Raw genomic sequence first — 16,847 nt, forward strand, 5'->3', positions numbered from 1 at the left:
TCTGGAGCCCGTCCATCTCGGTGTTGGCGGAAAATGGGATTCGCATATTTCTGCTGCAATTGGAAAACAAAAAGCAGAAGGAGCTGGGAGAGACAGCAGCAGAGAGCACTGAGGAAACTTCCCTGGCTGCAGTGTTAACAGCCAGTGCCAGAACCGAGGGAGGAGTAATAAGGTCATATATTCTGTGATGACAAGTGGGAGAGCTTCTACTTGAACTACCAGGACTCAGCTCAGGCGAGTCCTGCCACCAGCCCAGCCCCGGCTCTGACAGACCGGCCTCCAAGGCGACTTTTCAGGAAAGCCCAGTTCCCAAAGAAGCGTACGAAAACCGAGGTGGAAAGGCAAACAAAGCACTGAACTCTTATAAATTCACTAGCAGCTCTCCTCGGCCTCCAGCAGCTCCAGCCATATGATGGGGACAGCCCACAGCCCTGCACTTCGTGCTGCTTGGCTCAGCCCCAGGCGATCCTTTATCAGACTTCCCTGATATTTCAGTGCCGGGCATTAAAATGAAAGCTTAGTCTTAGTTTACTGTTGCATGAGGCAGTATTATTGAGGTTATTTGTCTCTGGGAAGATCTATATTGGCCCTTGTCAGTCCACATTGAAGATACTTATCTTTCTACTAGTCCAGGTGATTGATCGTGTCCAGTCAATACTGTCCTATGCCGATGTCTTGTTCTTAGTTTTTTTTTCTTTTTAATCTCACTGTAGAGTTGAAACCACTTCAATATTTTATTGCAGAAAATGCAGCCTCAGCATGTAAATTTAGCAGCTGAACTATATTTATATCCATGCAAATACACATACTTTTACAGACACGGGGCTTTTATTTTACCTAAACCGATTTAATACTAAGTGTTGGGATTGTTGTCAAATTGTTAGCGTATCTGTGAGCATCACTTTATATCGGGACTTAAACAAGTCTCCCGTAAAGCAGTATTGTGGTTTCTTTCAGTTGGAAAGATCAGAGACTGCAATAAAAGGAGCCCGGAGAAATGGATGACCCTAACAGGAAAGAGATCCCCAGGAACATCTTGAGCAAATTCATCGCTGCATGTTGACATCCAGTGGAGGGATGGTCTCAGAAAGCCTCCTTTCATCGTCTATATAGCGGTTCTAGGCAAAGGCCCCCAAAAGTGATGTTGCTTAGGTTAACCAGAAGCTTTGTCTTTCTGATGGATTTAAGAATTTAGGTCACTGTCAACAGTCACTGCGGGGAAGACAGCGGAGGTTCAGGATATTTGTAAAGCACCGCGCTTCAACTAGAGCCTTCCCCACTCGTGGCCAAGCTCGGGTAATTGCGTTTACGAGGACCCATCATCTGTTTCAGTCCAAAGTCAGCTGGGTTAATTTAAGGCAGGGCTGACTAGCTGCCAGGGGAGAGCACTTTCAACCTACCCCAGCCATTACTGCGGCAGGCTGGCCTACTGCCAGCGCGGAGCCTACAAGGAGTTGGAGTATATTTAGCTCCGGCTTCTTCTCTGCCCCCTCGCCTCGTGTGCTGACCCATGCCAGCTGTGACTCGAGTCTTCCTGACCCCTCGGTGACACCCTCCGACCTTGTTTAGATCCGCGCCGCTGGCTAGTGAATTCCTTATCTTCCCCCGTGAAACTCTGGCCGTGCAGCGGGCTGGCTCTGGGACCTTGGATCCAGCTCCTCGTCCTCGGCTTGCATCCCTGTGCAATAAAGGGTACCTGCACAAGTCCCCTGGCGTCGCTGCGAGGCCTTCGTGCACAGCCCTGGTTCCTCACGGAGCGCTCGGAAGGAAAGTGCAGTGGTACAGCGAGCGCAGTCCTGCTCTGAAATCTTTCTGCTGAGCACTGAAGTGCCCAGGTCTGGAAGGCTGACTTGTTCTGAAGGGTGGGGAGGAGCAGATCTCACCCACTTGTGGCATGGTCTCACTTCACCTACATTTTGAAATACTGCTGTAGTTTTTTAACAACTGTTTAGCAACAAATGGTTCTAAAAATCACTCAGGATAGAGCTGGAAGAGACTGTGAATATTCCATACAGCCTATAACGTGTATTTGTAATGCTATTAAGACAAGTCAGAGAGGGACCATGTGTTACTACTCCAAGAAGGGACACGGCCCTGCTGTTCCTACAAACTTAGCCCTTAGAGCATTTTGGGAGAAGTGCTCCAGGTTATAGCTTCCCCTAGCAAACACACCCTTTGTAAGCGTGGAAGCTTCCTCCTCATCCATTCCAGCTTTGACCGCAGTTTGTTGTCGCCCAGAAATGTCAGGCAGCTTCATAGGATTTCCAGTTACAAACGGTACAGGTTTTAGCACATCTCACGGGCAAGGGAATATGAGGTAGTTTTTGATCTGATAAAAGTAAACCTGAGGGAGCTGTTCCTAAAAGTGCCACACCGGGTCAAGGATGAGATCACATCTGAGAAGGCAGCAGTAGTATCAAATACCTTTTGTAAAACAATGACATCAAGGGGTTTGGAAAGCTGGCCTCGATTCAGCAGCCCTGATTGGCTCCCAGTGATGTCAACCGTGTGCCTATAATGCCCAGTAAATGTCTCATTCTTCTTCCTTTTTAGGAATAATTGCCCCTTAATAACAGCAACAAGTGACTTTAGGGCGCTCGGGGCACACTCCGAGCTGACAGTAATATGCTTTGAACAGCCGGAGTTGATGGGACCGCGGAGTGAGACCTGGGAGTTTTTGCGGGGCAAATTTTGCCCATTTGGCACCTTTCTCACCCCATCACAGCATGCAAATGCACATACCTTTGGGGCTGGGGTCTTAACCTGCCTTTCCTGGGGCTACCAGAAGCCTCAGTCTCCGATGCAGCCTCGTATATTGGTGCTTAACAAGGAAAGAGCATTTCAGTACCAGAAAGTTCCTTCCTCGTAGCTCCTGGCAGCGTATACAGCAGCATGATGCCCGGCTTCTGCTGGTCCCTTCTCAAAAACAATCCCATGGGCAATGGCCATGGTCCACTGCGATGACACAGCCACTGAGGGAGCAGGCTTTCCATCCCTATCATAGTCTTTTTGGAGGATGGAGAGGAGAGCTCGCACTTTTGCTGCTGGAGGAAATTCTGCACGGAAGGGTTTCTCTGCATGTCGGACATAAAAATAGACTTTGGAAAATCCTGACTTTTGCCTAAGCCTGCCCCTGATACATTGTGTGACTTGAAGACAGAGGCATTCTCTGTGTGTTGCAGCATGTTGTCTTCTTGGTGTAAATACATCCCGAGGTGCTCGATGTGTTAGGCCGGGCAAAGCATGGCGCTAAAATGACTGTGCTAACCCAGTTCCCTGCTTTGTGTACACCTTCTTTTTTACCTTCCGTACCCACTAAAGGCAATGGGAAACTGCGGCAATGGCATTCCTGGACATGAGGTAATGAGGTATTACAGTGATGATGATGAATACCAAATAACCTTAATATGAGGAGCTCCACCAGGGGTATTGCTAGACGAGGGTAACTGTGGTATTACGCCTGACTCTTGCATAATCAGGAACACGGAGGGCCGAGGTTTTCATAGACGTGCCCCACACATTCATAAATAACACGCACAAGCTCCCCGTTGCCTTGCATGCTGATGTACCCTTGTATTACAGCTTGCTTTTACAGTAAAAGCCCATTCTTTTAATAAAACGGCTTTGTGAGATAGAAAATTTCAATTATTTGGGATTTGATTCACTACCGGAGCAAAGAATGACATTAGCAAGATGAATTCAGCAAGAGGGGGTTAAAAGGCTCTTAGAAGAACTAAGGGATGGCTAACAGCCTATGCAAAGAGTAGTCCAGAGGCCAGGAGACATCTCTTTTCACTGTGTAATCTGCATGTGGCATAATCTGAGCCTTTTGCAAGTATATTAAATAAATTCTCATACGACCTGCACGGAGAGAGAGCACCTCAGAGCAGAGAGGGAAGGATATTTAACGGACATGATTGAAGAAAAAACAAACAAACAAACAAACAAACAAACAAAAGACTGATTGTAAACTTATATCTTATTTAAATACGTATTACTAATATGTGCCTGTGGCCCTCTTGCTCCACAATTGGTATTTTTGCAGAACTCATGTGTTCGGGATATGAAACTACCCTAATTGACACCAGCTTGGCCCCTAATCTAAGGGTGTTAGTTGAACAAGGCACCTGGCTGGGGGCAGTTGCTCCATGCAGACCCACCTGAAGCTGGTTGCAATCGGGGAGCCTTCAAGGTGTACCCAGGCGTCATTCCCACCTTGTAGCTATCTCAAATCTGCACTGAAATACCCCACCTGCTGCCACCCTACCAGGCTGCAGAGACTCTGAGCTCATGTTCCTCACCTGGTGGGCACAGGAAAGAGACCACAACCTTCCAGAAAGCTTTTTAAGAGGGTTGCATGGGAGATGTGCCTCTCCTGCTGATCTGGTGTGTTCCCCTCTGCTGGGGCTGGAAGCTGTGTCCGGCTGGCTGCTGCGTCCCGCTGCTGGTAATCCCTCTCGCTGACCCTGGGCTCAGATTTGTTTGCTAAGCTGGGATCTGTAAGGCTGCAGTCTAACAATTCCACCGCTTGTTCTAAATTAGTGGAGGGTGAGAATTAACAGATGGTGTCATTATCAAAAGCTGTTTGAGTGTTGAAACAACATAAATCCCACAAATACAGAAAAACAAATACAAACTGCAGTAATTTTTCCAATATCTGTTGAATAATGATCACGCTTTGCATTTATACGCTGCTCTTTGCTCTGCAGCTTTTGAAGTGCTTCCAGATCATACCTAAAGCTCAACCCAGAGTCGAGCACCTTGTTAGTGACTCTCCTGAAGGCCGAGGTGTGGTCCAGAGTGTAAAGGCTTACGTCGGGGAGCTGCGGGGGGACTCTGGCTTCTGCTCCTGGCTCTGCTGCTGCTTCAGCTGAATGCTCTTGGGTAAGTGACTTTGTTTCTCTAGCCAGGAGATTCTAAACAGGCATGGTAATGGTTTGTTTCCCTTGTGAAGTGCTTTGTTTTCAGCAGAGAAGTGCTGTGGTTTGAGGTGTGGATGTTGTTAATGTTGCTGTTGCTCCTGAAGACCACATGTTGCAGGTGCTAAGCACGAAATGCCTGCTCTAGGTGTTCAACAAGGACTTTAGGGTTCTAGCTGGTGTCTTTCTAAAAGCTCCATGGTTTTGAACTGTCCTGGGGTACATTCCACAAAGCAAAGATGTTTTCATCATTGCTAGTCATAAAGATTTCTCAGGACGTTTGTGTCCTTTGCTTTCCGCACGTTGTATCTTCGTAACGTACCGTCGTGTCTCCTTCATCTTCCCTGTGCTCATGCAGGTGCAACCGAGTGGTTGTGCAGTTAATTTTACTAAATAATTTTAGGAAGGAAGTGGTACAATGAATAAGCTTGAGCTCACTTTCTTGCACCCCCTACTTCGGGATTTCCTGATGAAGAGTTCCTTCAGGATTGCAAAAAGCAGTTGTGGGGTTCTAAGGCCCTGCGTAACGGTGGCAATGGAGCCTGTCAATAAAATCAGTGTGTGCATGTTGTGTTTCAGTTGCTCTTTTCAGAAAATGTTTATAACATAAATAGTATTTGTCTTGTTTGGCCCAAAGGGTCTGGTGGTTTTTGGTGATAAATGTCTTGGAGAAGTGGATTTTAATAATAAATACTGGGTGAGGGGCTGGGGGAAGGGTACTTTAGGAGGGGAGACTCTCAGATTAATTGTGGGCAGTTCTAGCCCAAAAAGCCAAGCTTGTGTATTTGTATGTGTGTGTAATGTTATGTTCATTCACATGTGTGTGGTGCTGGAAGGGACCCTTAGCATCGTTTGCTGGGTTTGTGTTAGTGAAGTGACCGGGGACTTGTTCTCTGTTCCTCTGGGCAAACGTCACAGTGTGGCTCGTATCCCTGTGGTCTAAAATCTTTCACCCGAAAACTTGACAAAACTTCTTAAGTATAAGCCAGGTGTCCTATAAACTGCATCCCAGTTGCACCTTGTGCTGACTTAGGTCTTCTCCTGCCAGAGGATGGGGCAGGGGGCAGCAGGATGGCATCAGCCAGGGGCACGGGGTTGCCCCCAGTGGGCATCGCCGCACCAAACCCCATAGCGACTTCGTCCAGGACTCAAAACTTGGTTGTCTCCCTTTATACAGCAGAACATTAGGAGCAGTGCTTATTTACTCCTTGGGCATTGGCCAGATGAAAAAGAAGAAAGAAGAGGCTCCTTGAGGCTTTTCTAGCTTTGACACCATTTGAGGCTTTATAAATGTGGGTTTCAGCTGCGCTTGATGCAAGTTACTGAAAACTGGCAAACCAGCCCATCAGCCAGCACAACACAACCACAAGTTTGGCAACAGACAACTGCTGCCAGATGCCTTTGCTGTTCCTTTAGCTTTCTATGGATTCAAGGCACTTCACTCTTTTTTGTTGTTGGAAATACTTTCAAAGTAGAACACAGTGTTTTGGGTTGTCTAGCCAAAGTTTAGCTGTCCTTTTGCATCTTTGCCAGACTTCCTGTTTTCAGCAAAAACAATTTATTATCTTACTGGTTCTTTAGACCTGAAAGGATTTGCAAGCACAAATAAACTTCTGTGTTTTTTTTCTTTCTTCATGGCCTTTCAAAGAATAAACTCACTTGCTTCCTCTCAATTATGTGGTCTATACTAGCAAAGAGAAGTATTTAACCTCTGGACTGCTAGCAAGAATCAGAAAACATTTTAATTATGCAAAACTTCTGCACTCTGAACTTTTAAAGAAGGGATAATTATTTTTTTCATTTGCTGGGAATATTTTTTTTTTCAGGTGGTTGGGCAATGGTACCAACCTGCCACGTGCACGTTAAGGGAGCTGGGAGTGAGTTAAAACTTGAGATGTTGTAAGAGATGTTTTTAAAGATTTTATTAATTGACAACAAGTGAGTGATACATTCTGCTCAGGAACATTTTGTTCCTAGAGAATTATTATTGACAATCCCTGGCCGCGTTGTCACAAAATGGAAAATCTATGACAAGCCTGCAGAAGCCTTCCTGTTTAACGCCGCCACCAAATCAGATCTGTAAGTAAGAAACGAGGCAGGGAAGATGTGTGTTGGCTCCGTGAAGGGAAAGCAACGCGTGGCTGCAAAGCCCTGCTTCTAAGGGATTGTCCAATTGTAGGAGAATCTTCTCTAAAAAATGAAACGCATTTAAATTGTTAAAAATAAAAATAAAAGAAAAATGGGGGGGGGGAAATCCTTGTCATCCCTACTCAGTGCCATTGTAGGGTGAGGAGGGAGCTTACCAAAAGCGTGTCTGTAAAATGGACTGCAGCAGGAGTACTTTTTCAGGGCAGGCAGTAGTAACTCGGCGCTAGACAGCTCTTTGTGTGTGCTTTCAGGAATTATTGCACGTTACCTGCAACTGTTCGGAAGATGTTGAAGCCTATTTTTTTTATACCGTACTTCAAAGGATTTGCAAATTCTTTGAAGGTGACTTAACATCTATTAAATGATTCTGAAAGGGGGGGAGGGGGAATCTAAAGCCTTCCAAAAAATAAGTTTAAAGGATATGTTTAATATTAGTGTTGGAAATGCGCTATAAATCCTCCAAGTTTATGTGCATCAACGTCTTTGAGATGGCATTTATCATAGCGAGGGGAGAAGGAACAACCTGCGCAGGAATGGATCTTTTTAGCGGTTTAATGTGTTCCTCTCCGTGTCGTAGGGAGAAAACCTAACATTTGAGCAGACCCCCCCCCACAGCTACCCAGAAATCCTTTAACAGTTGTAACGTCCTGAAAATTGCTACGTTGGCAGGACACTGCTGTCATTTTCATAAAGGAAACTATACTTTTAGCCATTTTTTACCAGTCTGCCTGTACTTTCCGCCAAGTGATAGGAAGACCTGCCTTCTCTCACGTCAAGTGATATCTTTCAAAGCCTGAATAACAAAAGTAAAAATGCTGCTGCTTTTTTCGGAGCCAGCTCTTGGGAGAGTTTTGTGACGGGCCATCCATTAAGAGTGGTACCGAATTCGAAGATGTGCCAGGCAGAAAGGTGCAGGTGTGACTTGCTGGCTGGGAAAGCATTTCTCTCCGGTGGATTTCAGCTTCTAGCTACTTGACAAAACTCCTTGGGCTTGGGTTTTTCAAGATCTCTGAGTTTATCCTTTCAAAGTGCGAGTGTTTAAAGAGAGATAGGAAATAACTTTTGATACCTCCAGCTTCAAAGAAATAAACTGTATTTAGTATCCTCGGCTCTCAGCTGAATTTGCTAGATCACGCTGCTTCTGAAACGTATTGCAAGATTATTGTTCTCCGGGGAAATAATTACCATTCCTCTTACTAGTATGGGGTGTGCATGCATGTGTTTGTCAGCAGAGGAATTCAACCAGATGAATTTAAAGGAAGCCCCTTTTTTTTCCAGTAACACTGAGTCAATATCTGAAAAAGAAAGGGATGCTTATCTATCGATTCTTGGAAAAACAGGACCCTGTCTTACTGACAGGAAACACTCCTTTGCTATGGTTTTCCTGGAAGCAAAATTAGTTTGTCCTGTAAGGGTATGCGGATGAAATCGGGCTGGTGAATGTGGGCGTCCGGTGGGTTTTCATCTCGCTGAGAGGTAGCAATGGGATTTTGGCTCTTGGCTGGCAGTGCTCATCAAACGAGGCAGTGGCGTTCAACATCTGGCAGGGCCGAGGCTGTAGAAAAAGCCTTGATTCTGGATGTCCTAACCTAAACCATTCCCCGAAAGAAGGAATTCAATTAATGTGCGAGGGCTTTGTCAGAGGGAAATCAGGTGCGGGGAAGTTCTCCTGGCAGGAGAAGTGCCCGGCTTGAGACTGTGCACTTTACAGGGAGGGATTTGGGCAGGATGCTGGAACAGAAGGGCACCCCCACGCCCCCTGAGCCTCAGCACAGAGTTGGGTGCTTAGCAGTGAGCCCAAAGCCCTCCTGGGGGGGTTCTCAGGTGGCTACAACTGACAGAAGCTGCAGTTCCTGGTGCTTATGATGAATGGAGGAGCTGTGCAGGCTGTGGTGTTTGGTGCTGCCTCTGGGATGCAGCGCAGCCCTCGGACAGGTGTTGCCTGCCCCGTGTTCCCCTGGGGAAGGTGAGGAGCAGGGAGATGCCTCCAGGAGCTTGCAGGCTGGCCTGGCTCTTGGCTCCAGACAGAAGTTTTGGGCGTGCTCAGCTGATGGTCTGTGTTTGGCTCTTTTCAACACCTATGCAACATTCCCAGCGAATCTGAGGGAATGCCTGTAAAAGTTCCTACATCTGTTTCCTTCCTGAAGCTCTGTAGGCGGCTTGTTGCTCTTTGCTTATGGCCTGTCAAGGGAGTGGGGAGAGAATACTGCGTGCATTTATATTTGTTCAACGTTTCTGGAACCTATCCTGGGCTTAAAACACCTCACAAATGTTTGAAACAAGCCACTAGCTAACACTGGATGCAGCAGCTTCACGTTTCGGTTCATCCCTTTTCCTGGAACCGAGTGTTAATTGAAGACCTTTCCCGCAACGCCACGAAGCACCTCGCCGTGCCCACAGGAACCTGCGCCTCCCAAACCGCTCCAGCCCAAAGCTGCTGGAAGTGACCTCGTGAGGGGCCACGGACCCAGCTGCAAGAAAAAAACATGTAGCCTGGACAACACAAGCTCTACAAAATCAGAACCACCATGCATTTCACAGTCGGGAACCTTCAGGAGATGGTGTTTTCAGGTGCGTGTCTCTGCTCAGGTTTAATCCCCTCGGTGACGTGCTTCCACGCCAGGTTAGTGGCTTCAGGCCGCGGGTTTTCAGCCAAAGTAATTCCACAAAATAGGCTGGTGGAGCGGGGCTGGGGGAGAGGCTGGAACAACAGTGTTTTGCAAGAGTAAAATAATAAGGAAACTTCTAAAAAGGAAAAAAAAAAATCTGGTGATCTTTTCTTTCAAACTGCATGGCACACCCTTGCTTTGGAGCAGAGGCATGAAAGCTGGCAACGAAGTGGCCTTTGTTTCAGGGATATGCCTTTTTGCAGTTTCTGTCAAAATCCACCCAAATTTGGCCAAGCTGTTGGGCTTTTAACAAACTTAGTTCATGCATATTCAGCAGGAAGGAGTTGGATAGGAGCAGTGCATAAGGCTTTCTGCCCAAAGAGCCTCCGAGCCTGCCTCCTCCCCAGGGAAGGAGCACCACTGCCTGCTTTGCTTCTCTGGGGCGTGCAGAGGGTGGTGCACGCTGCTGCTAGGAAGCCTACACCTCGGGTTAGCCCTCAGTGCTGCTGGGGGAAAGTTAAAAATTAAAAAATACCAGGTTTGGATGTGGATGAGAATAGCTGGGCAGGCACCCTGAGACCGGGAGCCTGGGGTTTGGTGGGAAGGTAGAGAGGGGGGTGGAGAGAGGGAGCCCTGGGGAGGGCTTGGCAAGGGGCTGGGGCCTTGGGCTCTGTCTGGGAATGAGGTCAGGCGTGAGGCTGGAGCCCGGAGGGCCCTGGCTGTGGTTTGAGGGATGAGGCCTGGGGAGGAGGAGGAGGGAGACAAGAGTTGGGTCCAAGCAGATGGAGATGGAAAGGGTCTGTCTTCTGAGTGTTTGTTCTTGCTGTTCTTGCTATGAATTTAATCTGTGCTAATCCCAGGTTAAACCTGTTTATTCAAAACAAAACCAAACAAAAACTGCCAAGTGCCATAATGAAGGTTGCCTTAAAAGCTCAGCTATGGCTGCCTTTTATCATGTCCTCCTTCCCATGTCAACACATGTTCTGCATGAACTGGGATTTAAGATGTTTGGCCAGGCTCTCAGCTGAGGAGAACTGTTACAACTCTCTCGGTAATTCTGGACTGGTTTTTACAGACAGCTTGGTCTTGTATGTGTCTTCCCACCTCTGTTACTTCCTAGCATGGCTCGTAACTCTGAAGGGAATAAAGATGTGGTCTGCTGCTCTCAGACCTGCAGGGAGACCGAGGTTACTTATTAGCAGCCAAGAAGATCATTTCTGTCTTCTTCTGTAAATTATCTTCACTTTATTCCGTTTTAAAATGCATCACTTGAAAGTCTAAAATATTTGACAGTTTGTAAATGTATTCAAACTACTGCAGCGTTTAGGAATGGTCAAATATTTAGCTATATGTTACGTACTGTCACATATATTTAATATATGTGCAGAAATGTCACCAGATAGAATAGTTATGTGGAAAATATTATAATAAATGTAAAAAATAGTCGTCATCTACTGATGAAAATGACCCTAATTTATTTGGACCACTGACATGCATATATATCTTTGCTCTCACTCTTTATTCTGTAATTTTAATAAATAACGTAGTTTTATATTTGTTTCCATCATGCGCAATACCATGGGATGGGGTGGAACTTGAAATGCAAAAAGTATTAAGCAGAAGTTATTAGGTGCCTTTTATTTTTCAGGTATAGTGAAGTTTGAACGAGTTGTATGAACGTTCTTGTGTTTAAATGCCCTGGGACATCTTGGTATTTATGGGGGATTTTTTATTAGTTTCTTTGTGTATTTGCTGCTTTTCCCTGCTTTTTGCTTGTTTGTGGCTTTTTTAGCATAAACTTTGAAGGTAATATTTTACCTGTGACTTTCTATGAAGTCTTAGAAGTTGGTAATGTCAAACGGGCTGGTTTGGTGTAGTGTTTGGAGGTTCGTTTTCCTCTGTAACAGTTACTTTTGAAGTCAGTAGGGTTGCATTGACACAAAACATAACAGGATGGCAACATGACTAGATATACTGAAAGAGGGGGAATAGATTTCTTTTCCTCTTTCCTCCTGGGTTTCTCCAGTCCGTGCATGACTCCAGAATGGCGTGGTGGTGTCTCAGGGATGCAGTCCAGCAAACATCCAAGTATTCTCACAGCTGCTGCAGAGCTCACGTGGGAGATTAGTGAACTGTTCCTTCCAGGCCTTGGCACTTAAAATATCAGATACCCGCGAATCTTCCTGAATGGGAGGGAGAGTCAGGGCATTAACAGTAAAGTAAGTTTTATTTTGGACTGGTAATTTCAGAGCTCTGGTCATTTCTCAGCCCACCAGATTTAACCGTCGTAGTAATGTGCTCCAAGATGTTCTGCACCAAATATTAATATCAGCATTATTACAGCATCAGCACTTCTCCAGCGTTAGCAGATATATTGTTTTCATTATATAAATCTAGTCCTCGCACTCTCTGCTCTCCAGTTTAATTAATCCACCGTCATACGGCCATTGCCAAGAAACCTGTCGCTATTTATAGAACGGCATCGTGTTTTCATACACAAAAGATAAATATGACTCAATGTTACAAACTGCTGCGAGCAGGATTAAAAAATGAAAAATTAATTTAACTCAATATTAGAAGTTATAGGCTGCCTTCAATGCTTTTCATCGTATGGAAATGTTAGCTGTCTTTGAGCAGAGAGCAGATGAGTTTTACCTTGGAGCTTCTCGACCTTCAGGACTTTGTCGCTGTGCACAGAGGGGCTGCATCCCAGTGAGCTGGGACAGCACAAAGGTTGGCCATTGCTTCGTGGAGTACTGGTAGGTGCCCCTCAAGTAGCACCACACCATGCCACTGCTCCTCTTGGACGTGCTTCTGCAAAATGTAGCTTTGGACAGAGGGAGCAGGGCAAAGATAACTTCTTGTTCTCTTCTGTGCAGCAAGAACGTGAGTCATAGGTGTCAGGTGCTCAGACTTCTCTGTAAAGGCATTTTGTAGAGAATTTTATTTATTTTATCCATCCCGCTAAGTGGATAGCAAGTGTTCACCAGTGAGCAGATGGTATTTTGTAAGACCTGCCATACGGTAACGGGGCAGATAATCGCACCGCTCCGAATCTACTCAGAAGGTGCCCACAGGTTCCTGATTCTGGGTGTCCTGAGCCACAGCTGTTTGCATTGGCTCCATGCTATATAAATGGTTTGATATTGAAAGAGTAGCTTCAAGCAAAAGTGAGAGGTTAACATCAAAAGATCAGGCAGAAACAGCTGACAAGTTATAAGCTTGGAAACTTGTACTTCAGCCAGAACAGTAACGTTCTCTGGTGGTATCACTTTGGGCTGTCAGTTTGCAGGCTAAAGGCACCTGGAACTGGCCAGGGCTCGAGTCAGAGGTGTTGTCAGTCCCTCCTTGCCTCCCCAGGTCCCTGTGATGCTCTAGGAAAGTGAGTAAATCCATCAGCATTTCTGCAGATAGGGTCAGGTGTGCTGGGAGTAAAGGCTGCCAGCAGGAGCAGTGATGCAGGCAAGGATGCTCAAAGACTGAGAGCTATCTGCTCTGGATAAGAAAGTGAGGCATGGAGAGAATGTTGGACAGAACAAGGGAAGGGGTGAAATAGCCAGACACCCTGGGCACTTGGGGCAGGCAGAGGTGAAGAGGGAGAAGATCTGTCCTACCTGTAAAATGTCTGGTTTTCCCCTCCAAACTTTGCTCCATGAACTTTCAAGTCCCTGTTAGGAATTGTTTGTGCTGTTGCCTCCCACGGTACCGTGCTCTGCTGCTTTGTTATGAGGGATGCTAGCACAGGAGCTTCCTCTTTTTATAACCTGCTGCCTGGATGCTGCATATCCCCAGTGGGTACCCAGCAAGCAGTGGTGAAGAATTGATCTTTACATCCTTACTCTGCTGCTTCTGGTTTTGCAGACCTCTACCAGTAATGTCCCCTGGGTTCTCTTTACTCCATGCTGAAGGACACTGACCTGTACGGGTTTGTCTTAGAAGTCATGCCATGTATCCTTCATGGCCCTCCCCTCATCTAGTTCTCATGTGTATGCTTTTTTGAGATGCGGTGACCAGAATTATATCCTACTTGATGCAGGCTACAGGTTTGGGTAATGATCTGTCTTTCCTTTCATTCTATTCCTTTCCTAAAAACACCCAACCCTTGTTTTCTCTTGTAAGTTTTCCCTTTTAACTTCCTCTGAGCTCCCCTGTCCGTGAACTGTCTACTCAGACCCCCCAGCCCTCTGTTCCATGTAGTTATAGCTAACTTAAAGCCTACCCTTGTGTATTTATGGCTCCAGTTATTTTTCCCCAGTGCATTACTTCGTGTTTATTGACACTGAATTTCATTTGTCATTTTATCACTGAGCTGCTCAGTGCTGAGGGTCCTTTCGCAGCTCTTTGCGGTTACCTTCAGCCTGGCTGTTGATATGAAATTATTGGAGTAGTGAAACTATTTATCGCCTTTCCCAGGCCATTAATGAATATGTTAAACAGCAATGATGACTGGAGACTTCTTTTGAAACTTCCAGGGTGAGAAATGACCATTTATGCTGGTTTGTTTCTACTCTTCTGTACAATTATTAAAACCTCTTGTAGTACAACAGCCTAGCTCCTGTAAAAGCTTTAGCTGGAAGACTTAGAACTTCTGGCAAACCCAAGTGCCCTGTATTGCCTGTATCACTTTTATCCATGCTGACTCCTTCAGAGTGCTCTAACAGATTTGTGGGGCATGACATTCCTCTAGGAAACTTACGTTGACTCTTCTGCAGCCTATTGTGCTTACCCTCATCTTGAACAGTTTTCTTTATTCTAGCTTCTACAGCTCTGGTCCGGAAATTACTGCTCGGTGTTTCCCACAAGCTTTTTTCCTGAGGATCCATGCTGCATTTGCCATCTGCAATGCCTTTGGCACCAGGCGGTAAGGTTGCAGTCCCAGTGAGTGGTTGTTTCATAGCCTGGTGTTTGAGTTCCTTTGGAGCTCTTTGGGGAGGCAGAAACGAGGCGTGATGCAGTCACTTGGCTACTGTGTCTTTAGGAGTCAAGGAATCTGGAGAAAATCGGTGGCTTTTGTGCAGATGAGAGAGTGTTGGACTTGGTTTGTCCTATAATCTTTCTCTACAGTGGCCAGAGGGACTCTTAAAACAAGATGAATTTTTGCTCAATATGCTAGTGTATTGTGAAAATCTTCGCAATGTTGATTCAAAACAACTGAGTGCGTATTTACATATGCAAAATTAAAAAAATCAATAGCATGCTTAATAAAAAAATACACATTTGTTATTTGTATTAACAACCATACATGTACAAACAGTAATCCTATTGAAGAAAGTGCTTGTGGCACGCACTCTTCATTTTTCTATGTCTAATGCCCCAGCTGTTTTACCATTCCTCACTTTTTTTCTTCAAAATACCCAAAGTGGGAGAGCTATGTTTCTACATACGAGGCTGAAAATATTTTGATTTAACTCAGAGGCATTCAGGAGCAAGCAAATGCCGTCAAGTGTCTTCAGCCAGTAGATTTCAATTTGTATTTAATACTTGCATAACTTAAACATTAGCCAGGAGAATTTTTAAGCATTTTTTCTTTTAATTTGGCTTGAAAAAGTAAAAAAGACTCCTCCTGGACTGAGATCTTGTATCTCAAGTTTCAGACCGAAGTAAACTTTTACAGCCGAGTTGTAAAATAGCAGTTTATGAGACAAACTCTGCCAAAACTTTAACTATAACTGTGCCAATGTGCCATTATAATAATCCAACAATAATCATGGTCCATTATATTAAATCACTCGCACAGACAAAGGCTGCTAACCTTTCCAAGTGGGAAAAAATGTTCCTTTCAAATCGGGGATAAATTCCAACTGAGAAGACCAAATGCTCCAGCCTTTAAGTAGCGAATACATTTACTTCTCCCCAGGGCTCAAATAACCCAACATTTGGTAAATGTTTAACAAGGAGGAATTCTCCCTCCCATTTGCCCTTTTCTCATATACACTAGATTAACAAATTTAGTTTAACAAGAAGATCTGTGTTACCCCCTGGTATCCTTCAATTAGATCCTTCCTCCTATTATTGCCGTATCATCCCAGTCCATTTGCTTGATAAGAGGGCCCGAGGTAATTAGCCGGGGTGCATAAACGGTGGCTGTTACCAGCCCTACCTCTGACACAGAAAAGTCTCCCACACATGAGAAAAGGTGGGGTTTGGTGTCTTTTTGCTGCTCTTTTGCATGCGTTTTTTTAAGGGGTTCTCCTTTTTGCAGGGTTTTACAGAGCAGATTAAGCGAGCGTGGTGTGCAGCTCTTGACTCTGGCTATGCCTCCCTGCAGCACGTCGGGAGCTAAATCAAAGCCTCTGCAGGAATTCACAAATCCAGCTTAGAAATCTCATATTCCTTCCTGGATAAATGAGGGCTGCTGAGGAGAGGATCACCGCAGGCACTCTGACACGTCCCTGTAGTGCTGGGACACCGTGCCTCTGTCTTACTCGTTCCTTGCTTAGGCTTTGTAATTATTGTTATACATCTATTTTTCACCTGGTTTCATTGCATTCAGGTGTCCTTTTGCTCTTCCTGTACCTGGTGAGCTGGCTGGCTGAACAACGTGTCTGGGTTCACATTGGTGAACAGGCTTCAGGTTTGGTGCAACCTTCCCTGCTCTTTCCAATTTCCCCTTTGGTTTGTGAACCCAGTGCGGCTGTGCTGCAAAAGGGTTTGGGGCTTCTCCTGTTTTCCCCGGGAATGTGTTGGAAACCCTGTGGTGCGGTGGTTGGTGCCTGCAAGGGCTCCGAGGAGAGCAGACCTGGAATGAGGGGGCATTCTGTCCCGGTGAGCTGGAGCGCACCAAGCTGCCGTGTTTAATTCCAGAACCAGAGCTTTTACCTATGCTTAATGCTCGCAGGGCAGTGGTGACAGCTGGCAGGAGTCCAAATGCTTTTAACAGCAGTGGGTGTCCCTGATGAGCAAAGCGCCTTCCCATGCCTTACCCAGAGGCAGGTCCTTACCTCTGATACTGAAACGTGGATGGATTCTGCAGGCTTTGGTGCATGGTGCTCAGTGGCACTTTGTTTCTCCAGGAGCTGGGGAATTTTGTCACCCCACTGGCTCTGAGGGCTCCGTCCCCGATAGTGCTCGGGGACTGAAATATCCTTGTCAGAAGAGCCCCCAGGTCAGCGCGGGGTGGTGGTGATGACAAGGAGTGTGGTGCTCTGCTTTACTGCAGGACAAGCCTGCT

At 45.9% G+C, this 16,847-nt stretch overlaps 1 long non-coding RNA gene across 2 annotated transcripts in view; it reads left to right on the forward strand.

Annotated features, from left to right (window-relative positions):
• LOC118163507 overlaps window positions 1–16,847 on the forward strand; it is a 279,405-nt gene that overhangs the window by 184,345 nt on the left and 78,213 nt on the right. Inside the window, exons 4-5 of one of the 2 annotated variants that reach the window (XR_004749087.1) lie at window positions 4,710–4,884; window positions 10,752–11,126. This is a non-coding gene — a long non-coding RNA (uncharacterized LOC118163507). Of the gene's footprint in view, window positions 1–4,709; window positions 4,885–10,751; window positions 11,127–16,847 lie in introns of those variants that run through there. The other variant, XR_004749086.1, reaches the window with a different exon arrangement.

Source organism: Oxyura jamaicensis, chromosome 3, assembly GCF_011077185.1.
Source record: "Oxyura jamaicensis isolate SHBP4307 breed ruddy duck chromosome 3, BPBGC_Ojam_1.0, whole genome shotgun sequence".
Taxonomy (NCBI): domain Eukaryota; kingdom Metazoa; phylum Chordata; class Aves; order Anseriformes; family Anatidae; genus Oxyura; species Oxyura jamaicensis.